The sequence below is a fragment of the Hyperolius riggenbachi genome, chromosome 2, assembly GCF_040937935.1.
Source record: "Hyperolius riggenbachi isolate aHypRig1 chromosome 2, aHypRig1.pri, whole genome shotgun sequence".
Classification (NCBI taxonomy): Eukaryota; Metazoa; Chordata; class Amphibia; order Anura; family Hyperoliidae; genus Hyperolius; species Hyperolius riggenbachi.
In genome coordinates this window covers 56333165-56351692 of record NC_090647.1, presented here as the reverse complement: position 1 = coordinate 56351692, position 18528 = coordinate 56333165, and the positions used below count along the sequence as shown (strand labels likewise).

Here is an 18528-nt window from a genome sequence, read left to right as displayed (position 1 = left end):
GATCCTGCGCAGGCGCACTAGAGGCTCTTCGTTCGGGCTAAGGTGACAATAGCCGAGCCTGATCATATCTACTCTATAGCGCAGGCGTGAGTCCTTTGTAGTAGAGTGGATTGATCGTGGTTGGCTATTTCTGCCTTAGCCCGAAGGAAGAGCTGCTACTGCGCCTGTGCAGGATGGTGCTAGGTAAATATTGGCCGTGCAGCCACAGTCCTTGTCAGGATTTGTTAAGGGACTTTTGGCGGAGCCAGCGCGGGATTCCCCCAGGCTACAGAGGAAGGGGAAGCCTCATTGGGACCCGGAGGCTTCCCCCTCCCAAGGTAAGTATCCCCAGAGGGATTTTTTTTTCTTACAGAGTCTCTTTAAAGCTGAATTATCGCATGTACCTTCTATTTTAAGAAGGCAAATCACACCAAGCACTATGCCTATGTAAACAGGGGCGTAACTAGAAATCACTGGGCTTCCCTGCAAAACTTTGGAAGCCCCCAAGAAAAAGCTAAGATTGGAAAGGCAGGACAGGCAGGATAAAAAACGTACAGTATAGGTAGCCAGGTATAGGTGTCCCCAGTATAGGTAGCCAGGTATAGATGTCCCCAGTATAGGTAGCCAGGTATAGGTGTCACCAGTATAGGTAGCCAGGTATAGGTTCCCCTAGTATAGGTAGCCAGGTATAGGTGTCACCAGAATAGGTAGCCAGGTATAGATGTCCCCAGTATAGGTAGCCAGGTATAGGTGTCACCAGTATAGGTAGCCAGGTATAGATGCGGGCTAGGTATAGGTGACCCTAGTATAGATAGCCTGGTATGATGTCCCCAGTAGCCAGGTATAGTTGCCCCAGTGTAGATAACTAGGTATAGGTGTCCCCAGTATCGATAGCCAGTTATAGACCCCCTAAGTATAGGTAGCCAGATATAGGTGCCCCCAGTATAGATAACTAGGTATAGGTGTCCCCAGTATAGATAGTCAGGTATAGATCCACCAGTAAAATTAGCCAAGTATAGGTGCCCCCAGTATAGACAGCCAGGTTTTAGGTGTTCTCAGTATAGCCAGATATAGGTGCCCCTAGTGTAGTTAGCCTGACTCCCCGCCCACCTCGGGCTACCCATTCAGCACTTCCCCCTCCAGAAATTACAGCAGCAGTCAGGCGGGGAATGTGGACTCACCTCTTGCGTTCCATGAGATGCCTGGTCTTTTCTGCCGCGCCTCACTACTTTCGCGGCTGTGATATGCCCCTGTAGTTCGGCTACAAGATTGGCTGTGACTGTCAAGAGTGCCCGTGCCAAAACTTCTCTCTGCTATTCTCAATGCTGAATGGCCACGTCATAAATGTTGCTGGCTAAAATGAGCACAAAAAAGAACAATCTGGCACCTATTCCATAGTTATGCGGATGCCATCCCAATCTATTGGCCTAACAATGCGCCAGAACAGGCTCAGTTTTCCCCCCTGACCTAAGCAGTGACTCCGTGCTACTGTGCAGGTATGAGTCATCTTGCATCTGTGCAGTGTGGCAATACTCGTTCTCGTATGGGGGCGTGGCTGCGGGCGTCAGGGGTCTAAGCACTGGATCGGAGGAAGCCGATGGACCTCTACAGAGTTATGTATCTTATTCTTTGTATATGGAAGCTGACAGGGCCGGTTTAAGCAACAATGGGGCCCCAGGGCAAAATAAACCTGGGGGGCCCCCCCAACATATACCCCGGAACAAAAATCGGCATTAGGGGACCTTTTTTGCAGCTGGTATAGTCAGGGTGTGAAGTCCCAATCGGTCAGAGCTCCACATTCTGGCTATCCAAGTCTGCATGGGGGACAAGGGGTTAAAAAGTTTCAGGAGGGGGGACCCCACATAATTTTTTTTAAAAAAAAATTCCCACACTCTAAACATAAAAAAAAATTTGGGAAAATAGGAAAAAATGTCAGGGATCTTCATACAGCCATATTGCGGCTGTATAGCGATCCCTGGCCAAAGCGCTGCGGCTGCGTATAGACCCCCTAGAAACCCCATCAGGAAATTTACTGCTCTTTCTTTTGATGCATGTAAAATTACACTACCGTTAGGTTTGCTACTAAAAGTGACATTTACCGCATTTAAAACTATACTTTTTTCCTTCTAAACTTTAAAATCGATTTTCTCAAAAACTATAAGGTCTTTTTGAAAAATTGTTTTTTCCTTTTATTCCTAATGATCTCCTTAACATATCCTTCAAATTTAGGGTTTCTAGCATTTCAGGTGGATTTGCTATTAACCATTAAAGTCGGCTGGTTTTTAAATGTGTTTTTTTTTTCCTTTGAAACTTTAAAATTGATTTTCTCAAAAACTATAAGGCCGATTTGAAATTTTTTTTTTTCCTCTTGTAGCCACTGGGGGCCCCTACAAGCTCTGGGGCCCTGGAGCAGCTGCCTCCTTTGCCTTAATGGTAGCGCTGGCCCTGGAAGCGGAGTTACCTTTAAAAATCACAAACTAAACTTGTAATACATGTTTATGCAAATAATTATATTATTTTAAGTCTCCCAAAAAGGACCCCATTTTCCAAGAATTAAACCATTTATTTTAGTGAGCAATTACCGCTATTGAAAGCGTCCAATGATTTCTTCTGCATTTTTGTGCCGGTAACCGCTGAGATCATTAACGTCTGCTTCAAGACTTTAATCCCCGAAACACTAACTGTACGGGTTCCCCGGGGAGCCCGCAATGCCGAGCTCTAATTGACATCCTGGCTGCCGTTTGTGTGCGCCCGGCATCCAGAGGTAAGACCCTGCCACCATTAGGCTATTGTTAGGTTTCCTTGAATTCCAGCCAAGGATAAATGTGAGTGGGGGTAATCAGGATTTCTATGACTTATTATATCCAAACATAAAGGCTGTAGAAACAGTCACAGTGAGTGTGGCTTTTATTTGAAGTTATTCTCCCTTGGAATACCAGTGTTGGTAAAAGATTGCATGAGGCTTTTTGCAGGTTTTATGTACCGCCTACGCTCTAGGACCAAGAAACAGTTGCACAGGAGAGATCTCTGCAATAAGGAAATTGCTGTGCTAAGTTCATTGGAAAAGACTAAAAAGAGCCCGTCCACCTACACTTGGTATTTCTAGGTGCCTGATTGGGAGGGGTCTTCTTCTCAGGGGAGTAGCAGTAGCCATAGCAGCTGCTATGGGGCGGGCCTTGGAGAAAAGGAGGCCAAGGTACTTAATGCATTTACTATTAACTTTCATGTGCTCCTCCTCCTTCACTTTAGCTCAGTGCCCATGGACTATAAGCAGCATGGCCGGATTTCTGGCAATGTCACAAAGGCCATGGCCTAGTGCACCAGAAAAGCAAGGGGTGGGCTGTGAGCAGCAGGGTGGCAGGAGCAGTTAGCCTGACGAACATTCATCCTGCTACACAGAGTTTGCACAAAGCAGTGGGCAGCTACCAACAGCCAGATCTTGCATTCGGGGGTTGAAGGAGCAGTGAACGGGCACTAAGGCCCCATTCACACTTAAAAGCGCTAAACGCCAGCAATTACCGCCGGCGTTTTGCGGGAGTGATTTTTCCCGCAATTACACGTGGCAAAATCACTGGACACTGCAACGATTTTTCCGCGATCGCGTCTAGCGCTTCTATAGCACTGAAACGCGATCGCCGGGAAATCGCCTGAAAGTGGTGCAGGCTACGCGTTTGCATTTGCCAATTTGCATTAATCACCGGCAATTAACGCAAATTGCCCAAGTAAGAACAGGGCCATAGGGTTTTATAGACGTAGCTCTTTAAAAAGCGCTAGCGCTTGAGCGTTTTGCCGGCGATTTCTAGCATGAATGGGCCCTTACAGTGATCTCTGAGCCACCTTTCACTCACTAAATGTGCCGCTTGCCAAGAAGCGTACAATCTTATCCCTTCCATCATGTCACTAACTGTCCTTGAGGAGCATATAATGTAATCCTTGCCATCATGTTGCTAACTGTCCTAGAGGAGCGTATAATGTAATCCTTGCCACCATGTGACTAACTGTCCTCAGAGGAGCCTACAATCTAATCCCTTTCATCATGTCACTAACTGTCCTCAGAGGATCTTATAATGTGATCCCTGCCATCATGTCGCTAACTGTCCTCAGAGGATCTTATAATGTAATCCCTGCCATCTTGTCACTAACTGTCCTCAGAGGAGCCTACAATCTAATGCTCTCATCTAATCTAAAGCCCTCAAAACGCATTTCTTTAACCACACTTGTATGCTGGGCATACACGGCACGTTTCTGGATGCAATTATGTGCCGGATCGAGCCTCTAGCTCGATGCCGTTGCATCCCCGCTCGTCTGCGCGTGCGCACGGATCGATTTCCGCTCGTCCCCGCCGGCGCTCCTTATTAGCCGCTCGATTCCCCGCCGGCGGGGATCAAGCGGGGAATCTATCCGGCAGGTCATTGGACCTGTCGGATATTATCAATCGAGCCCATCAGCGGCTCAATTGATAAGGAAAAAAGTGCCGTGTATGCCCAGCATAACTCTCTCAGTCAATCACCTTTTCCACAGTCCTACCTTATGTGTCCCCCCCCTCCCTTTAGATTGTAAGCCTTAGCACGGCCTCCCTCTCCCTGTGTACTTCTTAATTTTGCTACCCCAGCAATGACACCCTTCTCATGGACTAATTCGGACTTGTTTTGCTGGGTCTCTGTAAAACGCATTGTATACCCTGATTGTATGTATAATCTCGTGCTATGTTGTATAACCGTTTGCTACCTCTCTGTCTGTCACCCCTTGTTATAATGTATGTATGCTGTCGGTCCGGGGCAGCTGGTGATAGTGGGCCTTGGGTGGTAAAAAGTACAAAACCGGCTCTGATAAGCAGTGTACAGTAGATTGCATGAGAATGTCCATAGCCCAGTTAACTCATATCCACAGGGGCAGATAGCATTGCTCAAGAGTGCCTACATCTGAAGGCCCCATAAAAATGTTGCTATGGGGCCCCATAATCTCTAGCTATGTCACTGCTTCTTCTCCTCCTATACCATAGTTTGTGCTTCCTATGTATGCAAGTTTGTTATCTGCATCCTCTGTTAATTGTGCAGGGGTGAGAAATATGATGGCGATTTGAAGATAAAGGGGCATCGGGGACATTTTTAGGCATAGGCAAACCAGGCATATGCCTAGGGTGACAACTGTAGGAGGCGGCACCACAGAGCTAGTCTTAACATACTGCACTTTATGGAGCTCTAATAGCCAACTGCTGGCTCCATTAAAAAAAAAGGGATAGATGGTAATTTTAGCACCTGAACGGGCTCATCACAATCTGCATGATTTCATCTTGCCAGGTAACAGTTAACAGAAGCAGGATTACTGCTGAAGTATAAAGTCACCTGTGGCTTCTTCTTCTTCTCACCCGATCCTACCTGTCCCCATCGCCATGGTTACCAGCTACAGCTACAAGCCACTAATTAGATTATTCATAGCACACTAGCTCGTTTATTTCAAATGTCACACAGACGTGTAAATGGTCAGTCCATCCATTAAAGACTCCATTTCAGCTGTCAGCAGATCCTAGCGACTTTAAACAAAGCCCTCGGCTGTGGCGGACTCAGGAATGTCCGACTGACAAAGTGTATAATATAATGATGTTTAGTAGTGATTTATAAACCAGCGGCCTCTTCTGTGGTGCTGTATAATACACGATACAGAGAACCACAACGAGGGAAATACGGATAGTGCACAATTAAACAGCTTGCGTTGCAATTTGTAAAAAGAGGCGGAATAAGGAATTTTTTTCACTTATTATTATTCATAATATACAGCAGAGCCCCTGGTATCCGGCACTGCCGGGGATCGTCTGATACCAGATACATGTGCTTGCCCGTGTCTTGAGCAACTGGCCAAAAATGTACAACCCCCTACCCCCGACTTCCTGTCGATCTTAGCAGGCTCCTCCATGCATGGGTGTACCTGACTTGCATTGGGTCATGTGACACGCCGGGAGCTGTGCACGGACGTCGGAAGTAGAGATGGGAAGTTCGGATCTTTTCAATGATCCGGATGATTCGAATCGGATCATTGAAAAGATCCGGATCTTTGATCCGAATCTCGGATCATTTTACAAGGGAAGCATTCAGGGGGTGAAATGACTAGCAGGACAGGAGAAGGGGAGAGGGGTGGACACACAGAGAAGGGGAGAAGATGGACAGAGGGCAGGGAGTGGACAGAGAAGGGAGGAGGGACGAGCAGAGAACAGAAATGTTTGCTTGAACACAATACCCACATGCTGCAATCATATGCTGTACATATATTTCACCTACATGTTCATCTGTATACCTTGAATGGAAACGTCGCACAGTGAAATAAAGTATTCCCCAAAGATAAGTGCAGCTGTTTAGAGCGAGTGCAGGAGGATCATATTGCCCTGCAATCACAGTGCCTGCAAAGTTACTGAGCTGTGCTGAGCTGAGCCAAAAGTTTCCAATGTGTTCACTCTGTGCACAACTACGGAACAGACAACCTATAATGAGCAGCACATTATAGCCAGTATGTGTGCTCTATCTGGCAGTGGCACCCATGTCCTCTCTACCTGTCCCTGCAAGGCTGCCTCCCCTGAGTCCCCTCCAACAGAGCGATCCATCTCTGCTCTGCTTCCAGGACCCCGCTGCCCGCTGAGAGGGGGGTGTGTCGCTCCTGGCCCCGCCCCTTTTGCGATCCGAATCACTCATTTTGATGATTCGGATGATTCGACTCACAAAATAGATTCGGATCAAAGATCCGAATCATTCATGATCCGGACAACACTAGTCGGAAGCCGCTAGGAGCTACAGGAAGGCTACTACAAGACGTCGCTGGAAGCTCGGCGAGTATTTTAATGTCTGAAAACACCCCTGAAAACCCCCAATACAAAGTCCCCGTTATCCTCTCAGGCATGCCAGTTAGTTGAGACTCGTAAAATGGGGACTTTGCTGTACGGATATTTCTGCATTGCTTAAGCAGCTTCGGCGGAACTAGTCGGACAGGCGCTGGAGCGCCCATGCAGCCGTCCCGCTTTCTATGTACCTTGATCTTTTTGACCACTTTTTTATAGATGTTTTTTCACAAAAGAATATTTATATTTTCTATTGTTATATATGCACCTTGATGTTTGGATGTAATGCACTTTATTATTCTTTATATTGAAGTCGTATAGGGCCTAGGTTCTCAACATGCGGTACGCGTACCCCAGGGGGTACTTCTGATGGGTCCAGGGGGTACTCGGGCTTGATATACTTAACCAAGAATAACAAATTTAGAGATTTAAAAAATTATAATTCTTATTTAAACAACACCAAATTAGTATTTTAGCTAATTAAAAGCAATAATAAATGCTTGCACATTGTTTAGAACCAATTATCATGTACTACGATTAAATATATATTTGTCAAGGGGTACTTGTGATCATGTTTACTATGCTAGGGGGTACTCGATGAGTACAGGGTTTTAAAAGGGGTACACACTTATAAAATGTTGAGAAACACTGGTATAGGGCACTGGCACTTTATAGTCGGTGGCATTTTGTGAGGGTTTGATAGCAGCATTTATGTTGACAGATATGTGCATTCTCTCATGATTGTGCTAATTTGACTAAAATCATTATTATTACTAATATTATAACACTGTAGACTTTCATGGCCACAAACCTCTCAGGAGAATACTGTGCAATTAATCTACCTCATTATATCTATATTGCTGTATATTTATTGATTGCAGTGCTCTTGTAACATTATTTATACTTTATTTTTTGGGGGCCTTCTATAGGCTTGGTTACGGCTTGCCTTGTTTTAATTGATTTTATATGTTAGTTGGCTTTAATAAAGATTCATACGTTACCACTTATATGATCTTTTGGTCCAATTGATTGCCAAAACTACATTATATATTTATATAGAAGGGTTGCCTTTCTTTTGGTTGTCCAGTGCAGAAATATCCAACAGTGATTACAGAATAACATTGATTACAGAATAATTTCTGTCACCAAGGACTCTGTATGTGCATACGTTGACTAGCCTGGTCATCGCAGTGCACTTTTCCCTGTGATGAATACAGGATCGCACAATCATGTATTTTGTACCATGTTTGCCTTGTATAACCAGGGCAGTTTCTAGGCTACGTAGCTCCCAGGGTGGGGGTGTAAAAATAGCCACCGCTCCCCTAGACTCGAGCAGACAGTATAAAGGTAACCAGAGTGCTCCCTCCCCTAGTATATAGGTAGCCAGGGTGCCACCTCCCATATAGGTGGCCAAGGTACCCCTTCCCCTCCCATATAGGTCCCCATATAGGTCCCCAGGGTGTCCCCTCCCCAATAGCCAGGGTGCCCCTCTCCTCTCATATAGGTGTCCAGGATCCCCGCCTCCGATACAGGTGGCCAGGGACCCCCTCTCCTCCCATATAGGTGGCCAGGGACCCCCTCTCCTCCCATATAGGTGGTCAGGGTCCCCCCCCCCTCCAATAGGTAGCTAGGTCCTCCCCCACCTCCCCTTAGCGACGGGGGGGGGGGCACAGCAGCTGGGGAAGCGCAGGCACAGGGCAGTAACAACTCACCTTCTGGGATCCACATGCTGCATTTATCTTCTTCCTCCTGGGCGTCCATTGGCTTGGCAACAGCACCCCCTCTGGTGAAGTGTGGTTACGTCATCACTGTTACCCTAAAAACAGGGCTGTGTATAACTTCATCCTATGTTGTATAACCATGTTACGTTTGTCATCCTGTATATCATTGTATGTATCTAATGTCCAGCGCTGCGTAATATGTTGACGCTTTATACAATAAATAATAATTTATACATACAATAAATAATAATAATAAAGTGATTCTCTCTTGGGCTCATAAGACTCCTCCGAGCTGCAGTGCCAAAACAAAAGAAAGCCCAAATACTGTATCTATTTGTGAATGTTTGTGTTTCTGATCAAATGAAATTTCAAGTGCTGACAATAAATAAATAAAACAAATATGCATTATAAAAAAAACCCTACCATATAAATTCCCTTGAACAACGAACATATGGATGAAATCAACGCTGCAGGCCTGGTTAATGGTTCTCCTTTATTGATGTGATGATGATGAGAAGAGATATGGAGATACATGGAGCCCCAGGAATTTATATGTAACCAGTTTCTAAAGCCCATAAAGCCAGGTGGTTAACCTTTATCTGTGGCCATCACAATGGAGGAGATCAAGGCGTCCCCAGTTATACATTATCTCAGTCACTGTATGGGGACGTCAATAAACCTCTACTAAAGATGACTTTATTAACCATTTCACAATCTAGCAGAAAAGCACAACCCCAATCATATACAGCAGATGTGCCGCGGCAAGCTCGGTCACCACTCGAGTTCTGTATCAAAGAAGGATGAAGTCGGCACCATCAAATTGCTCTTTTCCTTGTTTTATTAAAAGGCTGTCATAATAGCACAAGAGTACAATAGCAACGTTTCGGAGCGATGACCTAGCTCCTTTGTCAAGCCATGACAGCCTCAATATGATACAATTAAAAGCAGTTGTATATAGCACATTTAAATTTCACCAATAACAGGCTAGTAACTCTAAACAGCCAATCCCTGCCAGGCAGACGTTTGCCGGACCTGATGGGGAACTATTACATATATGTAAGGGCCAATAGAAACGAGAAGCCAACCTTTGAAAATGTGTCCGCCTCCATAGCCGCACACGGTGCCGAAGACAGCCCCTATACCCGACATGCACGATGCTGGAACCTCCCATAGGTCCGACGGATGGGGAGCTGTGAGGCGGGCAGCAGTGTAACGTCACAAGACGTTAACAGGGAGACGTGTGGACTCGGGCGGAAGGCATCCGCCCGCCTCCTAAAGGCAGGACGCAAGCGTCACCGCCTCAAGCCGGCTGATCACGTGGAACTTCCACCAATCAGCCGGCCCTCCATCTCCCTGTATGGCAACTGCGACTCCAGAATTTTTTTTACTGAGGTTGCTAGGCAGGTGCTGGGTCTACTGGTGAGGTAGCTAGGCAGATAGGTACCACACAGTTGACACAGTTGGTCACTGGATGACTGGGATTAATATTCCAGAAAGTGGGTGGAACCTACAACAGCAAATCAAAATTCACCTATTGATTTTCAAGGGGAATATTTACATTGCTGCCATTCTTACACTCTTAATAGCAGAGGCCTCAAACCTGGTACAGTCAGTCACTGGGAGACTGGGGTTGAAATACTGAAAAGGTGGCGGGCCACAAACAGCCAATCAAATTTGTTTAATTTCATTGAGAAAATGCAACTTATTGATGCCAAAGACCCCACAGCTCATAAACTTGGTCATTGAGTGACTGTTTGTTAAAGAAAACCTGAACTGAAAATTAAAAGTCAAAATAAGCATACACAAGTCATACTTACTTTCCATGTAGTCTACTCCTCAGTTTCTTTCTCCTGTCCCGCGTCCTGTTTGTTCACTGTGATCAAGGGAATTTTTCGTCCTCCATTTTGAAAATGGCCATTACCCATAACGGCTTTCTGGTCAGCACACAGTTAAACTGTAACATCGCCCACTTGAGCCATGAAACATGAACATTACCTGGTACATCAGTTTTCCTCTCAGCTATAACTGACAGCAACTGATATTTTATTGACAGCAACTGATATATTTCAGATCTGTCAAAATATTGTCAGAACTGGAAGGGATTATTGTCAGAAGAAAATGGTGAGCTTCTGAGAGAAACTGATGGCAAGGTAACTATGTAATGTTCATTTGAAGTTACCTCATGTGATTATTTTAAATATTTTTACTCAGTACAGGTTCTCTTTAAAGAAAACCTGTACTGAAAATAAAAGTCAAAATAAGCATACACAAGTCATACTTACCTTCCATGTAGTCTACTCCTCAGTGTCTTTCTCCTGTCCCGCGTCCTATTTGTTCACTATGATCAAGGGAATTTTCCGTCCTCCATTTTGAAAATAGCCATTACCCATAACAGCTTTCTAGTCAGCACACAGTTAAACTGTAACATCGCCCACTTGAGCCATAGGGAAACATGGACATTACCTGGTACATCCGTTTTCCTCTCAGCTATAACTGACAGCAACTGATATTTTACTGACAGCAACTGATATATTTCAGATCTGACAAAATATTGTCAGAACTGGAAGGGATTATTGTCAGAAGAAAATGGTGAGCTTCTGAGAGGAACTGATGGCAAGGTAACTATGTAATGTTCATTTGAAGTTACCTCATGTGTTTATTTTAAATATTTTTACTCAATACAGGTTCTCTTTAAAGTTAGAAATAGTGGGCGGAGCCAAAAACAACTAACTTTATAAATGGGAAAATATAAACTGCAGCGATTCTTACACTGTTAATGGCAGGGTTTTCAAACTTGACACAGTTGGTCACTAGGTGACTGAAATAAATATTCAGAAAAGTGGGTGGAGCATACAACAGCCAATCAAAATTCACCTATTGATTTTCAAGGGGAATATTGAAACTGCTGCCATTCTTACACTGTTAATGGCAGAGGCCTCAAACCTGCTACAGGTCGGTCATTATGAGACTGGGGTTCAAATTAACTAAGGGGGCAAAGCCACAAACAGCCAATCAGATTTCTTTTCTGGATAAATTCTATTCACACAATTTTGATGCCAGGAACCCAAAAGCTCACAAACTTGATCATTGAGTGACCATGTGTCAAGGTTACAAAAAGTGAGTGGAGTCAAATACAAATTTTACTGGGAAAATGTAAACTGCAGCCCTTCTTCACTGTTAGGTTTCTAAAACTTTGCACAGTTGGTTACTGGGTGACTGGAATTAATATTCAGAAAAGTGGGTGGAGACTAAAAAAGCCAATCAAAATTCACCTGTTGATTCATTGTCAAGGTGAATATTAAAATTGCTGACATTCATTCAAATTCAGAAAAGGGGACGGAGCCACAAACAGCCAATCAGATTTGTTTCATTTCACTGAGAAAATACAAATTATTGACGCCAAGGACCCCAAAGCTCACAAACTTTGCCCAGATGGTCACTGGGTGTCTGAGATTAATATTCAGGGAAGTGGGTGGAGCCTATAATAGCCAATCAAAACTCACCTGTTGATTTTCAAGGGGAGTATTTAAATTGCTACCATTTTTACACTGTTAATAGCAGATGCCTCAAACCTGGTACAGTTGGTCATTGGGTGACTGGGGTTCAAATGCTGGAGAAGGGCGGAGCCACAAAAAGCCTATCTATTTGTTTAATTTCTATGGGAACATACAAATTATTGATGCCAAAGACCCCATCACAAACTTGGTCATTGAGTGTTTGTGTGTTAGGGTTAGAGAAAGTGGGTGGAGCCAACACCAGCCAAACACATACCCGGGCAACGCCGGGTCATCAACTAGTACACGCATAAAAACACAGTTTGATCAAATTGGGTACTCATTTAAAAAATATCAGCTGTACTAGTATTTACAGCTCGTACAAGTACCTGAATCTGTCTCCAAATGCCCCATACAATGCACTGCTCCACTTGGATGATGGGGCAGCACTGTGCTCTCAGTCTTGCATTGTGATCTCCCCTATAGGAGGAGGAGCTTAGTGATGGCTTGTTAGTGTGCTGCTCCTCTGTACAAGCCAATCAGCATGTCCTAACTTCTATTCTATTGTTGGATCTTATTATATACTGTATAATACTAACTATGCATTTAGCTCCCTGTCTAGAGATCAGCTGACATATTTATATCATTATAAACAATGCACATTGCCTGGCTATCCTGCTGATCCTCTGTCTCTTATTTTTTTATTTAATTTTATGGCTAATTAAACTTAAAATTATAGACCCTGGACAGGCATGCTGATCAGGTGATCTGAAATCTGACTGGGTTAGCCACATGCTTGTTTCCAGCGTGGGATTCAGACACTATTGCAGCCAAAGAGATCAGCAGGACTGTCAGGCAAGGAAAGAAAGGAAAGAATTATGGCAGCCACCATATACATCTCGCTTCCAGTTCCCTTTAAATAATACTGCAAAGTTCTTGTAAAAAAAAAAGTATCTAAGAGCAAAGAATGTTAATTTTTAACCTCTATTAAGTAAACATGCCTTATAGAAAGCACCGTGGCTGCCAGATTGTTAACATTTCCAGGGACACGTTGCTGTTGAGTGGGTATATCTTCCCTCGTCACGCACAATATGGTCTCAGCGCAGCGCAGGATTCAGTCAGGCAATGTACAAAATCGTCTGAATCCAGTAAATATGTCTCTGTATTAATGCCAATAGCTGTGACACAGGAAGTGACATCTACACCATAACTGCAAATTGACCAGTGGAGTAAAGATATATTCTCAACATTATTACAGCATTCTGTTATTATCTTATTGTGGCTGAAAACGGATGTAATATGGATTGCACAGTTCCCTTGCTAGTTTTGTAGGGCTCAATGATAATGAATGCAATGCTAGTTGCTGATCAAGCCACAAACACAGTATCCATCGCAGCATGCTTATATATCCAGCTGGAGGCCACGCCCAGATAGAAATAAGCTACAGGCCACACCCAGACAGGAAGAAGCTGGAGGCAACACCCACAAAATAAGAAACTGGAGACCACACTCAGAAAGGAAGAAGCTGGAGACCACATCTAGACAAGAAGAAGCTGGAGGCCACACCCACATAGGAAGAGGCTGGAGGCCACACCCAGGCAGGAAGAAGCTAAAGGCCACACCCAGGCAGGAAGAAGCTGAAGGCCACACCCAGACAGGAAGAATCTAGAGGCCACACACAGACAAGAAGAAGCTGGGAGCACCGCCCAGAAGGAAATTCTAAAGTCCCCCCCAGTTGGTAATAACAAACGTTGCCACAGGCATTAGACCCAAGTATCTGCAGGCACAAGTCGTATCTAAGCATGCTAGTCCTTACCAACTTCCTGTGTGCGGCTACAGTCCCATCTCTAGTCCAGTATCCTTTAAAGTAGGACCTACATTGCAAATAAAAATAAAAGAAACGCCAGGAATTAGCAAGAGCCTGCCTGATATTCCCCTAAAATTGGAAATAAAAATACGGGCTACAGAATCCTAAGCAATAAACAAAAAAACACAACACCGTGCTTACGTACCCAATTGTAGGCGACAACCAGAGCAAGCAACTGAAAAAAATTATCAATCACAATGCATTAAGATTTGCTTGCTTTTATCTAAAATCCAGGTCTGACTTCTAGGCACACAGGAGTAGGATCAGAATTGGGTTGGGACTATGGGCAAACACTTAAAGATTCTAAGTACTCCCACAGGGTTTAACCTGTGTCTGCATATACTTGTGGCTAATGCCTGTGTTTTTCTAAATCCATCAGTAGTAAAGTTAGTTACAACCAGCTAGCGGAAACCTAAAATCTGGCATGGGACGTGATGAGATAGATGTGTATGTACAGTGCCAAGCATACAAATAACTAGACTGTGTTCCTTTCTCTGCCCGAAAAAGTTAATATTCAGGTATGCAAGTGACAGTTTGTCTGGAATGGGACCTGGTCAGACTATAGCATAACCCTCACTGATAAGGATTTACAGTTATAAAACACTTTTCTGGCAGAAAATGGCTTCTTAGCGCAGGAAAGCAGTAAAGTATTGTACCGTGTTAGCCATCAGTAGAAGCAAGACATTTTGAGTCAGGATGATAAAGGCCCATACACACGGTGGATTTTTGCGAACGACGGGTCGTTTGAACGTCCCGTCGTTCAGTCGTCCGCACGCCAAATCGGGCGTGTGTACAGACTGTCGTTCGGGTGATAAGACTGCTTTTGAATGTCCCGTCGTTCAGTCGTCCGCACGCCAAATCGGGCGTGTGTACAGACTGTCGTTCGGGTGATAAGACTGCTTGCCAATTTGGCGTGCGGACGACTAAACGACGGGATGTTCAAACGACCCGTCGTTCGCAAAAAATCCGCCGTGTGTACGGGCCTTAACATTTATTGGCTAACTTTTAAGAGAGCAGGAAATAGGGTAAATAGTTCGTATATGTTTAGCTCTGGTATGTTTCAATTAGCAGAGACAATGGCCTCAATTCACTAAGCTTATCTCCTGTCTTTAATAACTCTTCTAGAGTTGTTACCATGGTGATAAGGCATGTAGTATTCAGGAAACATTTTACCTCAGGCAAACCTAAAGTTAACTCTTCTGTCTTTAAGTTAACTCTTTAATCCTTAAAATAACTCCAGAGTTAAATACAGGCTGTTCATTAACTGTGTGTGAAAATAACTACAGAGGAGGTAACTTAACTACAGAGGAGGTAACTTAACTACAGAAGAGGTAACGTAAGGAATGAAGAGATAAGATAACTCTCTTACAGTGTGGAGGTAAGTTTTCTCTTGCCTTATTATCTCCAGCATGATCTTAGTGAATTGAGGCCAATGAAGCTTTAAACACTTAAAATAGATTTAAATCTATATATATAAAATCAGATGTATGTGTGTGTATGTGTGTATGTGCCGCGATCACGCAAAAACGGCTTGACCGATTTGAACGAAACTTGGCATGCAGATCCCTTACTACTTGAGATGATATGTTCTGGGGGTCTCGCGTCCCCCCTGCACACCTGGGCGGAGCTACAAACAGCAAATCAGATTTCACCCATTCATGTCAGTGGAAAAAATGTAGTCAAGCCAGAGTCCCCAGACTTGGCACAGTTGGTCACTTGGTGACCAAGGTTACAAATCAAGGAAAAGTGGGTGGAGCATAAAACAGCCAATCAAATTTCAGCCTTTCATTTTGAATGGGAAAATGTAAACTGCATCCATTTTTTAGACTGTTAATCGCAGGGTTCTCAAACTTGGTACACTTGGTCACTGGGTGAATGAGATTAAGATTCAAGAAAGTGGGGGGAGCCTACAACAGCCAATCAAAATTCACCTATTGATTTTCAAGGGGAATATTTCAACTGCTGCTATTCTTACACTTTTAATGGCAGAGGCTTTAAACTTGCTACAGTCGTCATTGGGTGACTGGGGTCCAAATTCACTAAAGGGGTGGGGCCACATACAGCCACTGGGAGACTAGGGTTTAAATTCTGAAGGGAGCAGGCCAAAAACAGCCAATCAGATTTGTTTAATTTCAATAGTAAAATGCAACTTATTGATGCCAAGGACCCCAAAGCTCATAAACTTGGTCATTAAGTGACTGTATAGATTTTCTTAGTGGATAAACTGCTTCTATTCACACATTTTTGATGCCAGAAACCTGAAAGCTCACAAACTTAGTCATTGAGTAACTGTGTGTCCAGGTTACAAAAAGTGGGCGGAGCCAAAACAAATTTCACTGGGAAAATATAAACTGTAGCCATTCTTACACCGTTAATGGCAGGGTTCTCAAACTTTGCACAGTTGGTCACAGCGTGAATGAGATTAAGATTTTGGAAGGTGGGTGGAGCCTACAACAGCCAATCAAAATTCACGGTTGATTTTCAAAGGGAATATTTAAGCTGCTATCATTCTTATACTGTTAAGAGCAGATGGTCACTGAGTGATTAGGGTACAAATTCAGAAATGGGGCGGAGCCACAAACAGCCAATCAAATTTGTTTATTATTCAATGGGAATATACAAAGTATTGATACCAAGGACCCCAAAGCTGATAAACTTGATAATTGAGTGACTGTATGTCAAGGTTAGAAAAAGTGTGCGGGGCCAACAACTTAATTATTTACATGGCAGGGTTCCCAAACTTGACAGAATTGGCCACTGGGTGATTGGGATTAATATTCAGAAATGTGGGTGGAGCCTAAAACAGCCAATCAAAATTCACCTATTGATTTTCAAGGGGAATATTTACATTGCTGCCATTCATACACTCTTAGGCCTGGTGCACACCAAAAACCGCTAGCAGATCCGCAAAACGCTAGCGGTTTTTGAAATGCTTTTTCTTATTTTTATGAAGCGTTTCAGGTAGCGTTTTGCGGTTTTGGGTAGCGTTTTTGGTCATTGGATGACTGTGTGTCCAGGTTACAAAAAGTGGGCGGAGCTAAAAAAAAAAAAAAACAACAACAAATTTTACTGGGAAAATGTAGACTGCAGTCCTTCTTACACTGTTAATGGCAGGGTTCCCAAACTTTGCCCAGATGATCACTGGGTGACTGAGATTAATATTCAGGGGAGTGGGTGGAGCCTATAATAGCCAATCAAAATTCACCTGTTGATTTTCAAGGGGAATATTTAAATTGCTGCCATTTTTACACTGGTAATAGCAGATGCCTCAAACCTGCTACAGTTGGTCATTGAGTGACTGGGGTTCAAATGCTGGAGAGGGGTGCAGCCACAAACAGCCAATCTGATTTGGGGGGTCGTCTTAAAGGACTTACGAGGCGAACTGGCCCCAAAAAGTTAAATACCTGTATGAAATATCAATGCACGGAGGGTGCCGTCCGCGCCCTCCGTGCCGTTCCGCCGGGTCCCCGCATCTCAATGTGCTCCCCCGGCCGGTCCCGACCCCACAGCCCGGGTCGGGCTCTCCTTCCTCCAGTAAGATGGCCGCTGGAGCTGGCCGCGGCTGCGCAGTCCGCATACGCGCGAGTGCGGCTGCGCAGCTCTAGGGCCTTACCCCCGATCCACGCAACAGGAGACGGCCTATAGCGTGGACCGGGGGGGAGGCCCTAGAGCTGCGCAGCCGCACTCGCGCATATGCGGACTGCGCAGCCGCGGCCAGCTCCGGCGGCCATCTTACTGGGGTCGGGACCGGTGTTCCAACATTTTAGCATACCTGACAGAATAGCATACAAATGCTACTGAGCATGTGCAAAGTCATGCAGGTCATACATTGCCTGGGGGCTGATGTGCAATTTCCACTATCCAAGTGGACATAGAGTTAGAACAAAAAGTTGTCCGAGCGAAGCGAGGACCGAGCCCGCAGCCCAGCGAGCGAAGCGAGCGGGCAAGGGGACACTGATTCTAATAAAAAAGGGGAATATCACTTTAAATGTATGCTGTTTTGTCAATGTATGCTAGTTAGTTGGAACACCGGCCGGGGGGGGCACATTGAGATGCGGGGACCCGGCGGAACGGCACGGAGGGTGCGGACGGCGCCCTCCGTGCATTGATATTTCATACAGGTATTTAACTTTTTGGGGCCAGTTCGCCTCGTAATTCCTTTAAGACGACCCCCCAACTTTTTCAGTTAAAATATAGAGTTTGTGATATACTCACCGTATAAGACTACCCCTCTTGCAATGCACACCAAATTTAAAAAAAATCATATACTGGTGCTGTACTGTATGTGGTACCCAGTATATAAAAGTATATAGTCAATTGACTGGTTGGATTGGTGAACTCTCCCTAAGTGGATTGGTCAGCTCTCCCTGTCTCCCTGTTTATCAGAGCGGTATGGAAGAATAGATCGCGCTGTGCCCATAAAATACACCTCTTTCACCCCTCTGGCCCACCCTTGTATCCTATTTACCTCCTTCTCTGCCTCTCAGATCTTGCACATGTGCGCCTGCACCACTGCACCACAGTCCTCAGCAGCAGATCTGAGAGACGGTAACAGGATAGGGGGTATCACCCGGCATCAATGACACCCGGCGTATAAGACGACCAAAACACACGATTGGTTCACACGATGGCCAGGGGCCC

General features: G+C 44.6%; 2 protein-coding genes across 4 annotated transcripts in view; both read right to left on the bottom strand.

Annotated features, from left to right (window-relative positions):
- The window catches only part of LOC137545494 (high-affinity choline transporter 1-like), an 89827-nt gene that overhangs the window by 54715 nt on the left and 16584 nt on the right, over nt 1-18528 (bottom strand). The window contains exon 1 of one of the 3 annotated variants that reach the window (XM_068266812.1): nt 13837-13899. The exons of 1 other annotated variant lie outside the window; for it this stretch is intronic. The gene's annotated coding sequence lies outside the window, so the exon portion shown is untranslated. Of the gene's footprint in view, nt 1-5904; nt 5928-13836; nt 13900-18528 lie in introns of those variants that run through there. One more of the 3 variants, XM_068266814.1, reaches the window with a different exon arrangement.
- The window catches only part of CEP295 (centrosomal protein 295), a 198882-nt gene continuing 181647 nt past the window's right edge, over nt 1294-18528 (bottom strand). The window contains exon 29 of the transcript XR_011026048.1: nt 1294-1333. The gene's annotated coding sequence lies outside the window, so the exon portion shown is untranslated. The remainder of the gene's footprint in view (nt 1334-18528) is intronic.